At 39.8% G+C, this 19,197-nt stretch overlaps 1 protein-coding gene across 1 annotated transcript in view; it reads left to right on the top strand.

Annotated features, from left to right (window-relative positions):
* The first annotated feature begins 16,672 nt into the window (after nucleotides 1-16,672).
* LOC128661174 (integumentary mucin A.1-like) overlaps nucleotides 16,673-19,197 on the top strand; it is a 95,065-nt gene continuing 92,540 nt past the window's right edge. The window contains exon 1 of the mRNA XM_053715406.1: nucleotides 16,673-16,792. The gene's annotated coding sequence lies outside the window, so the exon portion shown is untranslated. The remainder of the gene's footprint in view (nucleotides 16,793-19,197) is intronic.

The raw sequence follows: 19,197 nt of genomic DNA, 5'->3' as shown, positions 1-19,197 counted from the left end.
TATATTCAAGGCCCATATACAGAGATGGCAGAAGCTCTTTTTATTCCAAGAAAATTGGTTCTGACAAGAGGTCATAATTTAAGGTTGGAGGAAAGGAGATTTAATCTCCTGCAACGGAAACGTTTTTTCACTGTAAGAGCAATAAAATTGTGGAACTCATTACCAAAGGAGGTAGTGAATGCCAATACCATAGATACATTTAAAAATAGTCTGGATAATTTTCTGTATATAAACAAAATTCATGGATATGATTGCTAGTATTAAATGGGTCACATTTTAATGGGGTTATTTAAGCTTAACTGGAGCTTTTTGTAAGTATTTTAGATTTGTATAGGTTGAACTCGATGGACTTCAGTCTTTTTTCAACCTTATCTACTATGTTACTATGTATATATATATATATATATAGAGAGAGAGAGATATATAGATATACAGTATATTCACATACACACATATATATATTTACACAGTATATACACACACACACATATATATATATATATATATATATATATATATATAAATACATATAGCCAAATGGGTTAAATGTGTGCAATTCATATAGCTCATAACCATTCTGCATACTATTCTCCATAAATAAAGTTGGGGATACAATTTTCAATTTATTGTGCACCTGCGCTAAGGTAAAGATTCTATTAATAGAATCTTTACTTTAGCGCAGGCGCATTAAATAGAGTTTAATTGCTGGTCAGCTCATCTTTAAAACTGTTTAAATAACTATATTCTTAAATGTTTAGTATAACTTTGTGTATAAACAATGTATCCCCTATGATTTAATGGCACATACACACCCGTAATCTTTGCTGGTTCCACACCAGGTCAGCTGTCCGGCTCCGGCCGTCACTGTCCCTTTCATTTCCCTCAGATACCCGCCAGGCCGCCACAATAAAGCAGTGCATGCTGGGAGGCCTCCCGCAGTCCACACCGCCCCATAGCCTTTTCGGGTGTTACAGAGACCTGAGTTCTTTTCCCCTGCTCTGTGACATTGTGATACTTAACTCCCACCGCTCTGCAGCATCTAGGGTAGCGGTATGCTCCGGTAACCTGACATTCCCCAGTGTACAGCAGGCGCAGGGCTCAGGTGTAGTAGAGTCACCATGGCAACGGGGTCACCCAGTAAGAGGGTCATGACATGCAGTACTATTATAAGACACAGGGGGCGCATTATTACTGTGTTCAGTTTGTATCAAAATTCTGTTTTTGCATACAGCATTTTATTTTCATCATATTTTATTATTGTTTAGGCGGGGGTAGGAGACCCGGGTGGTGGGTGTGGCTAATGGACCCAGCGGTGGGCAAGCTAAGGGATCTGGTGCCGGTCAGTGGGCGGGGCTAAGGGATCCAGGTGGTGGGCGGGACTAAGGGACCCGGCGGCCCACTGGGCAGTTGCCCGGCATGCCCTATGGCCAGTCCGGGCCTTATACAAGCCCCACTGGTGATCTGAGCAGCTGCAGTATTTAAAATTCTGGTGCACTGCGAATATCTAGCTAGGCTTCACACGCACGTGCAGAGAAAAATGTTTACACTAAAACAGTGATAACTTTTACTAGAAGCATTTTTGCCAATACCTATATATTGCAAATATGTTTCTATTCGAAGATGTAGTCAATCTATGTGCATTTAAATTTTGACCCAAATATCCCTTTACATATTTCCTTTTTAAAACACACATGAACAAACAAAAAGTTGTTTTATTGAGTAACAGAGCTTTTGAGTATCATGGTGTAAAAATGAGGGCTTTGACTTTTCAGAAAGCTTGGTGCTGGTCTGTTGGGGGAGAGGTTGATAGCACACTTTGATATTTTTTTTAAACTAGGGAAGGGGGGGTGATTTGAAACATATTAGAACAGACAGATTAGTCTGTGAATATGACACTCCTAGAATATCTAAATGAGTGACAGAAGGGTACACTTAGGAAATGTCACATTAGAAAGTTTGGAGGAAAGTGCACCAGGTAGCAGCAGAAAGAACATGAAAATGTAACGTATGACAACAAATGCAAGAAGCATGACCGGTAAAATGGGGGAACTGGAGCTCTTAGCTGCAGAAGAGGATTCTGATATTAGTTTAACTGAAACCTGGTGAGATGATTCAAAATGACTGGGCAGTTAATTTAAAAGGTTATACTTTAGAGACCCCGATAACCCACTCCTCTTTTTGCCAGTGCCCCAACTATGCTAACAGCAGGCTTAACGCTCTTGGTTCCAATATCAAAGATATTGCAGAGTTAGAAAATGATCAGAGAAGGGCTACAAAACTAAAAGAGGAATTGAGAATTTAAGCTATGAGGAGTGGTTAGCCAAACGGGGTCTGTTTTATCTAGAAAAAAGGCTCTTGAGAGGTGACATCATTACTTTATATAAATATAGCCAAGGTCCATATACTGTGCAGAGATGGCAGAAGCTCTGTTTATCCCAAGGAAATTGTTTGTGACAAGAGGTCACAATTTAAGGCTGGAGGAAAGTAGATTTAATCTCCTGCAACGGAAACATTTTTTTACCGTAAGGACAATTAAATTGTAGAACTCATTGCCTAAGGAGGTAGTAGATGCCATTTCCTTAGATGCATTTGAAAATGACTTAGATACCTATCTGGCTAGAAACAGAATTCAGGGAAATGATTGTGTTAAATGGGTCACTTTTTTAATGGGATTAATCTGAATTGGAGCAATGGAGCTCTTATTGTATAAAAGGTAGCATCTGTATAGGTTGAACTTGATGGACTTCGGTCTTCTTTGCACCTCATCTATTATGTTACTATGTAAATGCATGATATTGCGAAACTGAATGTCTTTAATTTAAAGCCGATACAGATTGATGCTTAAACATGCAGCTCTGTTGGAAGTGGAACATTTTGAAATTATTAAAATTGTTAGCTGAAAAACATTGCAGAATTCAGTCTTTGTGAGAAGATATCCGAGAAACTATTTATACATATTCCAATCAATTAGAGTTATTTGTGATTCTTTTTACAAATGAGTTTCCATAAATAAACAAGGAAACAATATATCACATATCATTTGCTTTTTCAGTTTCTCTAACTAACTCAGCAAATGTCTATCATTTTAACATGTTAATACTTATCTATCCTAACCCCTTTTTTCAAGTTTTTATTTGCTTCCCTGCCCCCCGGACTGTGTGTAGACCGATATCCATTCATGCAAGCATAAATGTTATTAGTGATTTCACACTTAAAGGGACACTCAAGTCAAAATTAAACTTTCATTATTCAGATTGAACAGCAATTTTAAACAACTTTCCAATTTACTTCCATTAATAAAATATGCACAGTATTTTTATATTTACAATTTTTGAGTCACCAACCAACCCCTACTGAGCATGTGCAAGAATTCACAGCATATACGTATATGAATTTGTGATTGGCTGATGACTGTCACATGATACATGGGGGAGTGGAAAAAGACATAACTTGAAATTTATCAGAAAAAAAATCTACAACTCATTTGAAGTTCAGACTAAGTGCTATTGCATTGTCTTGTTATATTGCATTTGTTGTTTATGCAAATCTACTGAATGTACTGGTCTTTTAATCAAATACTTGTAACCTAAAATGTAAGAAAACAACTTTTCAAAATACACAGGTTCACAAAAAAAAACAAAAAACCTTTATTTCAGCACATCAAAAAACAAAAAATATTAAAGGGACAGTGAAGTCAAAATTATATATATGTATGCCTCTTGTCATTGACTCACCTAATGTGTTCAGTTACCTCCCAATAACGCATTGCTGGCCCTTCAACAAAGGATACCAAGAGAATGTAGCAAAATAATAGAATAATAGAAGTGCCTTAGAAAGTTGTTGTTAAAAATGTATGTTCTGTCTGAATCATGGAAAAACAATTTTGAGTTTCATGTCCCTTTAATATATTTTAAAATATTCTTCTTTAAATACAACAAAGAAAAAAAAAGTTAATATCCCTTTAATTCACATGAAATAAACCTAAGATAAAAATCATTACAGTCTGCTGATAATTATTCGAGGTTTCTTAGCCACAGGAATGCTGATTAACAAAGGACACACCCCAACAACCAGACATTAGTATCTACCATTCATGAAAGAATAATAATAGATGACCAATAGGAATTTGTTTTTAATTAATCAGCAATAAAATTATTTGTATCACTGCACTGTTCTGTAAAGCTCGGAGTCTGACACGTGATTGTAAATATTATCAATGCATCTAAACCAGTTGTATAACATGCTTAATTGTGCATATTAAAACATTTTGCAACTTACCTTCATTACATGCTTTTCTAGCTTTAAAATAAAATAGGGGGATTTTAAACTGCTCTGAGAGTTTAGCGTTTATCCTGAAAAATAGAGAACCTGCAACATGCTACGCAAGGATTGGCTGATTAGTACAGAAGCAATACGCTGCTGAGTGGTACCTGAACACATCGAGTGAACAAATGACAATAGGTATTTATGTTCCTTAATGGGACAATCTAATGCAAAAATTATTATAAATCATTACAACAGGTACGTATTGTGTAATTGATCTTTGCTGTGTTTAACCACTGGAATGGATAAACCTTTGCAGTTCTCAAGAAGAAAAAAAAAGCCCAGTTTTACGACAGCTGTTCCCGATTGGCTGACCAGCCCTGTTCTGCTTCTGCTTTACGGGGTTAAATATGTAGTTAGATAGGGTCAATGGGGCAAACAATACATGATGCAATATATATATAAACTTTATATATACACACAGACACACATATATATATAAATATATATATATATATATATATATATATATATATATATATATATATATATATATATATATATATATATATATATATGCAGAATCTTCATAAAGTAAGTGTAGAGCCAAATAGGCTTGCAACATCAAAAGGGTTAAGGCTGGCAGTGGGTGCGGTAGCTAACTTAATGGGAACAGACTCCATAGCTCACTAAATGGACAATTTTCTGCTATTTGAGGAAAGGGGGTCTGATCAGTGTATGCAGATCATGTCAGAAATGAGAAGCCTCATGGGTCAATTCGGAGTTCCCCTAGCTGAGGATAAAACCCAAGCCCCTTGTATGAAAGTAACATTTCTAGGAATAGAGATTGACACTTCAGAGATGTTGTGTAGATTGCCTTTAGATAAAGTCCATGTAATGCTAGATTCGGTTACGATGGCTGTGTCTAAGCAATACCTATCTTTTAGGGAGCTTCAGTCCTTATTAGGATTGCTAACTTTTGCTTGCAGGGTCATCCCTATGGGTAGGGTCTTCAATAGGAGATTGGAAAGACAACTCAAGGGCAAACTCAGGGTATCAGATAGAATCATAGTTTCCTAGGAAATGGTTGAGGATTTGAAAGTTTGGGAGGCGCTCTAGCCCTGTATCTAGCCAGATCCTGCATTTGTTTACTGATGCCGCAGGATCATATGGTTATGGTGCATACTCTCAAGGGGAATGGTGTGCAGGCCCCTGGCCATGAGAATGGGGTCAATCTGGCCTCACTAGGAACCTTACATTGCTTGAGTTATTTCCCATCGTGATGGCGATCGAGCTCTGGGGACGGAGGCTGAAGAATCAGTCAGTAATATTTTAGACTGACATCAGTGTTGTGTATTCCATCAACAGGCTATCGGCTTCCTCTGCCACCGTAGTCCGACTATTGCGTCACATGTTATTGAAATGCTTTCAGCTTAACATTCACTTGCAGGCTAGACATGTCCCGGGGGTTAACAATGTTTTAGCTGATGCCCTTTCCAGGTTTGATTGGTTGACTTTCAGAAAATTAGCGACTCATGCAGCTAAAGACGGGCTAACCTGTCCCGGTTTTCTTTGGCAGTTGGTGGATCCTGGCTTGCCTTAATTCCGTTAATTCGATCTTCTCTCGCCTCAGCAACATGGCAATCCTATGTTAGACAATGGAAAGAATCAGACCAGTTTTGCAGTATTCGCAAGGTAGACGCTACGGTTGCCTCTCAGATGATACTGTGTGAATGGTTGGTGTGTTTACAGATGAAGGGTTTATGTAAGGGAGCAATTAAGTCCCGCTTAGCGGCATTATCATTCTTTTACAAGATTCTGGGTTTGCCAGATCTCACAAATTCATTTTTTATTAGTCAAGCTATAAAAGGTTGGGGGCGGTCCCAAAAGATAAAGGTAGCTAGTCGGGAACCAATTACGCTTGACCGGTTGGAGCAGAAAAAGTTGAATAGAGACGTGGGGGCGAGCGTCACTGGTTCCCAGGGTTTCGTGGTACATCACAATTCCATTACGGCCGACAAGCGGGAGCTCTATAGGCCCGACAGGGTACATTTAACAGACTTAGGGTTAGACCTATTCCTAGGGGATATAAAGAGGGCTCTCGTGCCCTTTCTTTAAGTCAGGTTGGGTTGGTGGTGGCAAGTGATACCTGAGATGCTATCCCTTGTGGCAAGAGGTCATGGCCAAGAGCGCATGGAGATGGTGAATGGGGGGAGTGATGTCCAGGTTGTCGAGGGCCGGGGCCGATTACTTCAGTTAACTGGAGTGTCCCACCCTCAGGGGTAGGTAGGCCAGGAGAACTCGAAAACACCCATAGTAACATCTGCACCCAAGCAGAGTCCTCTGCTGTTGTCTAGATCGGGCCGCTGACCTCTTCAGTCTTGGGTTGGTGTTATCATCTCATTTGCCGCCATATGAATTATAGTCTGTCGGTATATATATATATACAGTTTTATATATTTGATAATAAAAGGGGACCAGTGATGGTTCAATTATTCCCAACAAAGTGTCTGTTGTTATTTATGGGAAGGGTGTAGAGTGCTAAGTTTCATTAGAATGATTAAGGAATTAAAGGATTGCCCTTCCCCCTTGTTTTGTCCTGTTACCTCTGGTAATGAACTGGTAAGCCTTTAATCCCTTAAGGCATTAGTTGTGATATTTGTTTTACACTGTAATAAATCAGCGATATGGTTATAGTTTTTATTATTACTCTAGAATAGACTGAGATACTCAACCAAAAGTTCATTTACGTTGAGTCATTAAAAAAGGGAGCTGTAAGCTACCAAATTTGCTGACAGCTAAAAGTAGTTTCCATTGAAATATATTGTGCAGTGCGTGCAGTAGGAGAAAGTTAATGTTGTGTTAATGCTTCAATCCGATGTCGTAATTCCCAAATATTGCGCCATAACAAGTTTGTTGCTATGGTAACCCGACCTTACACTATAAATTTACATATAACGCCTGCGTTCCTTATCTGTGATCACCTCTACAGAGCAAATATATATAGTATATATACATTGAATTAATTACAAAATTGAATGAAATAAAAAATATTTTATTCAATGAAAAACATATTTTTTTTGTTTTATTAAATATTTTAATTTATTGATATATGTAATATTTAGAGCTGCGCTAGGCCTATACCTAGATGGAATTATGGAGATATGTGTTTAGTTATATTTAAATAAATATTGATATTTAAATAAGAACATAACTCCAACTAGTCCTATACATGGGCCAGTAATAAATATTACAAATAGCAATAAATTTATAAAGTGAAGCATTTGCATGGTTTGTAAACTTCAATGGGGACTAGGCCTCAAAAAGCATATTTTTCCTCTTTTTCACCTAGTTGAGCATACTGTAAGACCTTATGCACAACTTCCGACAGTGTTTTAACTGTTTGTGTGTTCAGTGGAAACCTGGTGTCTTTTAGCGCTTTTCAGCTTCCATTACTTTCTAGGGGTCAGGCTGCCGGTTATGGAATAAAACGTGACAACGGAAACTGTTGATAAGCATGATGGCATCCGACAGCGACCTCATGCAAAACCAATTATGGCTCAATGGAAATGAGCCCAAGTTTGGTTCTTCAGCAACACCTTCTTGATGAATAAGCGGGTTCTGCCTTATATTATGTCCAGGTGCTCAGACATCCATGAATAACACACTAGTACTTCTATTTCCCAGAAAAATATGGCATTTATCATAATCAAAACCACAACACAATGCCATAGGCTAATCATTATGCTCCCATAATGCAAAGTGTAGCCATTCAAGTGACACTGATGGCAGACTTCATGGGGGCCGCAGATCAATAATTCATGGGGGCTGCTTATAAATTTATGGGTATTAAACACACAAGTAATAGGCGCAGATTCAGATTTAAGTAAGGTTGCAGGATAAACTCTGTATTCTCTTTAACCCCCAAAGATCTGTTTTGTTTAGTAATGGGCGCCTTGTTTATCCCTTTTCCATAAATCCACAAAGCACATATTTTTAGTTCCACTTTTCCCCGGGGCCATAAAAATGAATGCAGAGGACCGCATGTGGCCATGGCCTGATAACAAGATTACATTTCTGCCACTAAAATAAAACGTAACCACAAAAAGGATTGCCAGGTGTCTAGTATTGAAATGACCAGTCTGGTAATTTAGCAGGATTTCCAATAAAATCTTCACAGAAATAGTAGACACTTGAATATACAGTTTTAAGGTTCTTGAATGGTAGCTAAATGTAATGAGGTGTGGTTAAGGGGGACAGATCACTTTTGTTTGTGTGTTACTGCCAGCCAAAGAGGTAAAATTATTCATTTGTATATTACTGGCAGCCAGGTGGTAAAATGACTGTTCAGTTGTAAAAAATATACATTGTGGGGGTTAGGTTAATGCTTTTGTTGGTGAAGGGTATTGTGTGACCTCACCTACCATCATGGCCAGTCACTAACAGATTGACCAGTATTTTTGTGGAGGGCAGCTGGCAATACTAACCACAGGTAAGGGTATTGAATAACCTTCAAGGGATAGCAAAGTGAAAAATAAACTTGCATGGCCAGTTTAAGACACTTATAAATGAATTTCTATTGTCAATTTTACATTATTCTCTTGTTATCCATTGTTAAAATTAATATGTGCATATCCTACACTACTATGGTATAGCTAGTAGCTGGTGCTTGGTGGCATCACACATGTCATTGGCTCACCAGATGTATTCAGCTAGCTCCCTTGAGTGCATCATTGCTCTGAAGCTGACTTCAAGTATGTGTTTAACCATGTTGCAGGTGAGAAACATACAGCAATATACAAGAAATAGTGAAATGTTAAAATGCTCTGAAGCATTTTCATTTTGCACTTTGTATCCCTTTAATTATGAATATAGAATGAAATTAAAGCACTTTTTATCTTATACATAACTTAAAGAGCCACTAAAGTGCTACTTGCTCCTGTGAGGGTAGCTTTGGCTGACAGTCAGTTCACTTGACATTACCTACAAAACAACCAGTGCACTCCTAAAGTGACCGAGATGAGCACACCTCATGCCCCTTGCAGCCATCATCCAATCACAAAATGCATATATGTATATACTGTGAATTATTGCACATGCTCAGTATGAGCGAGTGCCTCAGAAAGTGGTTAAATAAGAAGATTGTGCACATTTTGGTAATGGAAGAGAATTGGAAAGTTTTTAAAATTAGGTGCTCCATCTGAATCACAAAAGTTTAATTTTGACTTTAGAGTCCCTTTAAAAGCTAGTATAAAAGGCTGGAGTATGGACCCTCTAATTGTTATAGCTCGCTGGTGGATTTTACAACCAGTTTGCTCTGGGGTTAGGTACTTGTGTCACTGGATGTGCATTCAGGTTTACTGATTGTGCTTTCCATATTGTGGAAGCTTTATTCTGAGAACGCTGTCTGGGGCATTGGATGTGTACCTGGTCCATCACTGACAGAATATAGCTTGAGTATGAAAGATACAAAAGAGAAAAAAAGGACACATCATAGTGCAGAAAATCCCCAGCAAAACACCACACCAAACAATGTTCTCAGTTACTCACAAATAAAAAGTACCTCCAGGTGCAATTAAAGTGGGCTCGGTTCATTAGCAGCTACTGACTGGTCCACATATACGTAGGGTTGCCACCTGGGCCATGTTTTCCTGGACACGTATGAGGTACACATGCTGCAGGGTGTGCAGAGATGATCATAAAAAGTGCTGTCACCACTATTCGTGTGCGTGTTCCTCTTTGCACACCTTGCAGCATGTATAACTCATAAGGGTCCAGGAAAACATGGCTGAGGTGACAACCCTTTAGTATACCCCAGCTATAGGAAACGGCTCAAATTCCTTTACTGCATACTTCAGCAAAACTTTTGTAAAATAAAAAAGGGATTAAATGCCCTAGCATTCGTTCTACTGTTCTTAAAAATAACCTTATAACAAAACAAACATAAATAAACATGCAACACACAAGATTTGCGTAAAGACCGGAGCCTAGCTACCACACCCATAAGTTGACAGGGATACTTTCATTTTCACGGCTGCTCGCAGTGGAGAAGCTTCACCAGGCCCGCACCTAATGACGTAGCTTCCTCCGCAATGGCCGTCATTAATTCTACCTGTCACCACCATGGGCCAGACCAACCGCCCAACTTGGGTGTGAAAATATTTTGCACTTCAACCTTATGGGCCCCCTAAAATCAAGACAAACAGCAGGATCTTCTCGAGGGGAGTGTAAACTAAATTAAGGGCCTGGACTTATGCCCACTGAGTAGAATAACCTTGTGACAGCCAAGCTACTAAGTCACCCTAGTGATGACTAATTGATTGCAGACAAAACTTTGGGCTGGGAGGGCAGGAGAACTTCTCCAGTGGCAGCAGAACAGAAAGAAGAGCCCAAGCCTACGTGACCTGCTCTCTTATACCTCAGGTAAGTCACCCCCTTCAAACTGTAACAATGTTGCACCAAGCATCTCACTCCCACAGGGCCTTAACCCTTAATTCCATTCCGGTCTAATTCTCCCTCCATTTCCATAAGGGATTAAATGCCCTAGCCTTCGTTCTGCTGCTCTTAATAATAACCTTATAAAAAACAAACATAAATAAACATGCAACGCACAAGAGTTAGGTAAAGACTGCTAGGTCAACTTTAATTAACAGTATTTGTTCTTTGTTAAAAAACAAGTAAACGAAACACCAAATCAGTCAGCGGCAATCAACCCTAACCATCAGTACCCTTGTTAAGCTGGTCTGGACCCAGGCCAGAAAGGTCAAGAGGGGCAGATACTTGCATATTCTCGGCCACTCAAGGTGGAGAAGCTTCACCAGGCCTGCACCTGATGACATCAGTTCCTCCACAATCTCTGTTATTCACTCTACCTGTCACCACCAGGGGACAGACCAACCGCCCAAGACACCCCTGGCCCCCATGTAAGATGGGGGGGGTTTCTTGCCGCCAATTCTCACTCTATAAATAACTGATTAGAACTAGGTATAAATACCTGAGTAAAATTTTAGATGACCAAAACCGCAAGCAGGGTCTTTCTGATATTATCCAGAAAAAGATCCAAGCTTGATCCTCTAAGTGGACCCCATCTTTGCAATAAAAGCTCTTATGGACCCCATCTCTGCAATAAAAGCAGCCTTATGCAAGACCATGTGTCTCCAATGCAAACGTGGGATTACATTAGACCAACCAATTCTAGCGCATGACAGCAACACCTTCATCCACCTCACATCCGAGCACATCATTGTAATAAAGTCTAAAGCTGGTATGGCCCCTAAATCATTCCCCCCCTGAATGAATAACAATAACATTAGCGCGACCCCATCTAAACAGGGCGTCCTGCAGCAATCCAGGGAGATCTGGCCAACAGAGACGCCTGCACCCTAGCCAGTGGATGACTGCCCGAGATGAATGGAATCCCAGCTGCTCTCTTCCTGTGCTAGATGTCGCTCTAAGTTGTGCCTAGTCAACATAAGAGTGTCCCACTATCCATATCTTCAATGGGCCCTGCACTAACCCTGAAACAGATAAAAGGGGGTGGTTAGTCCCAAGACTGGGTAATAACAGTAAAATATAACAAAACCCCAGCTGCGCATGCCCGCTTGCCTGCATTCGCTCCTACAGTATCACTGCTCAGCCACTGGACTCACATACAATCTGTATCTGGCTGACTGCCATTTTCCCAGCGCCTTTATTTTTTCATCAGACCAGCCTAACTCTGCTGCACATGTAGAGTTCTGAAAGTATGAGGAGCTAAATTCATCCCACTCAAACCTGCTGAGTAACAGCCTAACCAAACCCTCTCCAAAACTGGAACTGCGTCAGTGGACTCCCATTCACATGACACAGAAAATGTATCCCCACACTCTGCCTCACTAACAAATATTCTGTCAATTGCACTACCGGACAGATCTCTTCATCACTTGCTGCTGACAATTTCAGGCATGCCCATCTAGAATCCTGGTCCATCTTAGAACATGGGATTTACAATAACACCACCTCCTCCAGTATCCTGACATGTGTCGCCAGTACCCCCCCCCCAGTCTTACTCACTTTGCTTTGCGCCACCAGCTCACGAGGCGTAAGGCTCCATGGAAAGTGAGGGTAAATGCTGCACGAAAAAAACAATACTTCATAAGCAGAAGCACATACCTGTGGTAAAATCGGCAGCAAAGATTTAAACCGTGAGACCGTTTTTGGCTCAGGCTTGTCTGGTGGCCGGACCTCGGTGCGCACCCATCCTCTCACGATCCTCCTGACCAGAAAACTACTTCCAAAATCGGGTAACCTGTACAACTTGTTAAATAAGGACAAGGCCGCCAACCGACCTTGAATTGACCCTTTTTTAACCCCACAAGCCCTCAGCTCTGCCAACCAATTCATCAACATTACCTGATTTTTCGCCTTCCGGCACTCCGTATGATCTGCAAAACTCAGCCCAATCAGAACAATGGTGCATGTAAGCCCGCCATGTAGATGGAGTAAAGGATGCCTGGGCAACAGTGTCTCCCAGGGACCACCAACTGCCAAAGATAAGATGGGCATGGAACACCGTCTGTATCTGCATGTGGTGCCAACTGCCTAAATACATCCCACTTGAATCTCGACAGAGCATCAGCTATTGTATTATTAACCCCTGGGATATGAAACGCCTTAAACTCAACATTGTACTGCAAGCAGCATAGCATCAAATACCTCAGTAGTCTGACCACAGCCGGCAACACAGTCGACAGCCGGTTGATCGAGTGTACCACACTGATGTTATCCGTACAGAATACAACAGATCTATTTGCAAACCTGGGAGCCCACAACTCCACTGCTAGCACAATGGGGAACAACACTAACAGGCATAAGTTCTGCGTCAAACCCTCTGAAACCAAGTTTGGCAGCCACGAGCCCGCACACCAAGAACCCTTAAAGTAGGCCCCATAGCCACTAGCTCCAGCCACGTCTGTGAAGAGATGAAGGACTTGATTAGAAGTTGGCATCTCTCTCCATAAGCACACTCCATTAAATTTGCTGAGAAAGGTTTCCCAGACCCTGAGATCATCCCTCATGTCCTCAGAAATACAAAACTTCCGACCGCCTGTGGGCCCCCCTCGCAATGGTATTTCCAAATACCTGTTGAAAATCTGGCCCATCGGGATCACGTAGCCCGGAAAATTAAGCCGAGCAAAGACTGTAGTTCCCGAACGGACATAAAATCTTTGCTAAGCACCCCTTGCACCATTCCCAGCAATTTGTTCAGCATGTCTTGAGGCTAGCGGCATTCCAAGGGACGGAATCTATCTTGATTCCCAAGAAAGTTAAACACGTACAAGGGCCCTCAGTTTTATCATGTGCCAAAGGGACGCCATATTCCACCATCATAGCCTCCACTTTGCTCATAATCTGGCGGCAATGAGGAGAGTTTCTGGCCCCCACCAGCAGGAAATCGTCCAAGTAGAGGGCCACCACCCTGCTACCCACAGCGCACTCGATTGCCAAATACAGGAACGTACTAAATGCCTCGAAGTAGGCACATGAAAATGAGCAGCCCATAGGAAGGCATCTGTCCACATAGTACCTGCCTTCGAAAAAAACACCCCATCAACTGAAAAGACTAGGAGGCCCATTTATCAAGCTCCGTACGGTACTTGAGGGCCTGTATTTCTGGTGAGCCTTCAGACTCACCAGAAACACAAGTTATGGAGCAGTGGTCTAAAGACCGATGCTCCGTAACCTGTCCGCCTGCTCTGATGAGGCGGACAGGAATCGCCACAATACAACCTGATTGAGTACGATCGGGTTGATTGACACCTCCCTGCTTGCGGCCCGTTGGCCGTGAGTCTGCAGGGGGCGGCGTTACACCAGCAGCTCTTGTGAGCTGCTGGTGCAATGCTGAATATGGAGAGCATATTGCTCTCCGCATTAAGCGATGTCTGTCTGACCTGATCCGCACTGTCGGATCAGGTCCGACAGACATATAATAATTTGGCCTCTAGGGATGAATCTGAAGTAAACGGAAGGCCAACTCGACAACCATTTTTGCCATTATCGCCACTTGCCCACACTTCCTGACCAGTTCTACCACATCGTCAAAAGACTGTACCAAGCTTATTTAATCCGGAATAGCGTTATTTACTGATGCCCCTTTGGGGTAAGAAAGGTGCTGGATCAGCCTAAACTTACCCGGCTCCTTCTTAGGAACCACCCCAAGCGGAGATACCAGCTCAATTTCTTTGTCTAGCTTCTCTCGAACAACCTGCGGAAGCTTATATGCCGATTTCAAGTTTCTACACCTAGATGCCCCCGCAATCACTCCTTCCACTGGAATGACGAAACCCTCCATCAAACCAGCCTGCAGCAAGACTGCTGTGGCCCTGTCCAGGTATCTATTGATCCACAGCTCAATGGTGACCCACCTCAGAGGTGTTGCCGCCCTTTCCTGCAGGAGTCCTAGGTCTGCCCCGCTCTCCCATGTTGTCCTGCTTCTTCATACACTCCGAGCCTGGGTGAGGCGTGCCACAGTACCGAAAGATGTTTCAAAAGGAGCAAGCTGTACCCCTGTCCCTCTGTTTATCTTGGTACTTCCAGCATTCACAGCCTCTCATTCTGAGCCTTGGAGCTGACCTCAGCACCCCAGTGGATCCACCAGCAACCGGAGATGGTGAACACTCCGGCCCAAGCTGTGCTCATAGGTGCAATTCCATGGTTTCAAAATTAAGCAACGGGTTCCCTTCCATCTTTCTCCGGAACCTCATATGATAATCCCTCCAAGTGCCATCGCGATATCTCCTTTGGATCCTTTCCATAGTGTCCAGATATTATATGACATCTATCACCTGGCCTGGCCATCGCTCTATGTAGGCCTCCACATTATCGCCAAACCGCTTTGGGGGAACAGAGACCCTGCGTGCACGATCCATAACAGCAGCCAAATTCACCAAGAACTTCTCCAGTGGCAGCAGAACAGGAAGAAGAGGCCCAAGCCTACGTGACCTGCTCTCTTATACCTCAGGTAAGCCACCCCCTTCAAACTGCAACAATGTTGCATTAAGCATCTCCCTCCCACAGGGCCTTAACCCTTTAATTCTCCCTGTATTTATATTTTTTGTTTTGTTTTGTTTTTTGCATAAAATAATCAAAACTACTACTATTAAAAATACACAATTGCAACAGATTTCTCAGCCACATGTGTGTTTTTAAATGCCAATAGTATGCATTCCAGTTTTTGTTTTCTTGTTCATACCTATAGAGGCCTGTCCATCTATACATACAGTGATCTGTTCCTAAGAATTAGATGATTTAATTGATTTCCTGTTAGTTTTAGTATTCATTGAAACGAGTTACAGAAAATCGAAAGCGAAAATGTTACTTTCTTGAATCAAATAGAGCATAAGACTTTTCATTTTTTTCTGTCAAATGTACTTCTCTTGGTATCCTTTGTTGAAAAGCATACTTAGGTAGGCTCAGGAGCAGTAATAGATCTGCTGGGAGCTAGCTGGTGATACATTCGCCTTTTGCCATTGGCTCACATGATATGACTATCTAGCTCCCTGTACTACATTGCTGCTCTGGAACTTATATGTTTAACCATTTCAAGGAGTTATACATGGTTATATACAAGAAATAAAATGCTTTTTGCACTTTGTATGCCATTCTTTTTGCATCTTTATTTATAGCATAACTTATGCATAGTTGCAAACTCTGCTGCCATAGACTGCTAAAGCATTGCATGCTCCAAAGCTTCTATCAGCCTACCTAGATATACTCTTCAACAAATGATGCAAAGAGAACAAAGCAAGTTTGCTAACTGGTAAATAAGAAAGTTGTTTACATTTTCATGTACTCTCTGAATCATGAAAGCTTAACTCTGACTTTACTGTCCCCTTTACGTTCCCTTTCCAAGGGAAATAACCAACCTAGAATTACTCTTTAACAAAGGATACCAAGAGGAAAACACAAATTTGACCATAGAAGTAAATTGGAAAGTTATTGCATGCTCTGTCTGAATCATGAAATCTTTGCTGTCCCTTTCAGCTTCATGATGTTGAAGGTCTCTTCATGGAATCATTAAACCTTAAAAAAATCTCTCTGGGGCCAATAAAAAAATAAAGTCTGTTTTCTATAATAAAATAAATAATTTACAACCTCAGTACAATTAATAAACCTATTTAATACAATGCCACTTCTTATTAAGAGTATCATTCATTAGTGTACTTCTGCCAGCAGGATAGAACAAACTATTTCTCTATTTATCTGTGCAATAGAACAATACACACGGCTTCCTGAACAAACCAGGATTGTTCTTTTTCCCTGCTTGGTGTTTATGTGACTACAGTTAAAAAAACATCTGTCTTGATCTGCACCACCCATGTGTTTTTTGTATAGGATGAAGAGAATGGGTGAGTGTATTGCAGGCATTTGTATTAGACTCACTGAGCATCAGCAAGCGCAGCTACTGTTTCACTGGACTCAACCTGGATTATGATTTCTACGATAAATAATACTCTTTATAGGATGCTTTTCTTTTATGTGATACATTTTGGTAAGTACAGGTAGAAAACTCTTTATCCAAACTACTTGGGACTGGAAAAGGTTTGGATTTCAGAATAGTTTGGATTTTGAAATATTTGCATCTGTAAAATGGGACAGTTTGGAGAGGGTTTGGGACCAAGTGTCATGTAGGTAATATTTACATGTCATAATACAGCTTATACAGGTAACCTAAAGGTAGTTTTATATCATGTTTATACACAGCACCCTCAGACAGTACAGTAATCAGACAGGTAATATTTATATGTTATATAAAACAGCTTATACATGTAACCTAAAGGTAGTTTTATATCATGTTTATACACAGCACCCTCAGACAGACAGTACAATACTGTAATCAGACAGGTAATATTTATATGTTATATAATACAGCTTATACATGTAACCTAAAGGTAGTTTTATATCATGTTTATACACAGCACCCTCAGACAGACAGTACTGTAATCAGACAGGTAATATTTATATGTTATATAATACAGCTTATACATGTAACCTAAAGGTAGTTTTATATCATGTTTATACACAGCACCCTCAGACAGACAGAGAGTACAGTAATCAGAGAGGTAATATTTATATGTTATATAATACAGCTTATACATGTAACCTAAAGGTAGTTTTATATCATGTTTATACACATCACCTTCAGACAGACAGTACAGTACTGTAATCAGACAGGTAATATTTATATGTTATATAATACAGCTTATACATGTAACCTAAAGGTAGTTTTATATCATGTTTATACACAGCACCCACAGACAGTACAGTACTGTAATCAGACAGTAATATGTATATGTTATATAATACAGCTTATACATGTAACCTTAAGGTAGTTTTATATAATGTTTATGCACAGCACCCTCAGACAGACAGTACTGTAATCAGGCAGTAATATTTATATGTTATATAATACAGCTTATACACGTAACCTAAAGATAGTTTTATATCATGTTTATACACAGCACCCTCAGACGCACAGTACAGTAATCAGACAGGTAATATTTATATGTTATATAATACAGCTTTTACTTGTAACCTAAAGGTAGTTTTACATCATGTTTATACACAGCATCCTCAGACAGACAGTACTGTACTGTAATCAGACTGGTAATATTTATATGTTATATAATACAGCTTATACATGTAACCTAAAGGTAGTTTTATATCATGTTTATACACAGCACCCTCAGACAGACAGTACTGTACTGTAATCAGACAGGTAATATTTATATGTTATATAATACAGCGTATACATGTAACCTAAAGGTAGTTTTATATCATGTTTATACACAGCACCCTCACACAGACAGTACAGTACAGTAATCAGACAGGTAATATTTATATGTTATATAATACAGCTTATACATGTAACCTAAAGGTAGTTTTATATCAGTTTATACACAGCACCCTCACACAGACAGTACAGTACAGTAATCAGACAGGTAATATTTATATGTTATATAATACAGCTTATACATGTAACCTAAAGGTAGTTTTATATCAGTTTATACACAGCACCCTCAGACAGACAGACAGTACAGTAATCAGACAGTAATATGTATATGTTATATAATACAGCTTATACATGTAACCTAAAGGTAGTTTTATATCATGTTTATACATAGCACCCTCAGACAGACAGCACTGTAATCAGACAGGTAATATTTATATGTTATATAATACAGCTTATACATGTAACCTAAAGGTAGTTTTATATCATGTTTATACACAGCACCCTCAGACAGACAGACAGACAGTACTGTAATCAGACAGTAATATTTATATGTTATATAATACAGCTTATACATGTAACCTAAAGGTAGTTTTATATCATGTTTATACACAGCACCCTCAGACAGACAGACAGACAGTACTGTAATCAGACAGTAATATTTATATGTTATATAATACAGCTTATAGATGTAACCTAAAGGTAGTTTTATATCATGTTTATACACAGCACCCTCAGACAGACAGTACTGTAATCAGACAGGTAATATTTATATGTTATATAATACAGTTTATACATGTAACCTAAAGATAGTTTTATATCATGTTTATACACAGCACCCTCATACAGACAATACAGTACTGTAATCAGACAGGTAATATTTATATGTTATATAATACAGCTTATACATGTAACCTAAAGGTAGTTTTATATCATGTTTATACACAGCACCCTCAGACATAAATATTACTGTGTGATTACAGTACTGTCTGTCTGAGGGTGCTGTGTATAAACATGATATAAAACTACCTTTAGGTTACATCTATAAGCTGTATTATATAACATATAAATATTACTGTGTGATTACAGTACTGTCTATGTTATATAATACAGCTTATAGATGTAACCTAAAGGTAGTTTTATATCATGTTTATACACAGCACCCT

This window comes from Bombina bombina, chromosome 5, assembly GCF_027579735.1.
Source record: "Bombina bombina isolate aBomBom1 chromosome 5, aBomBom1.pri, whole genome shotgun sequence".
Classification (NCBI taxonomy): Eukaryota; Metazoa; Chordata; class Amphibia; order Anura; family Bombinatoridae; genus Bombina; species Bombina bombina.
This window is presented reverse-complemented; position numbering and strand designations above follow the sequence as displayed.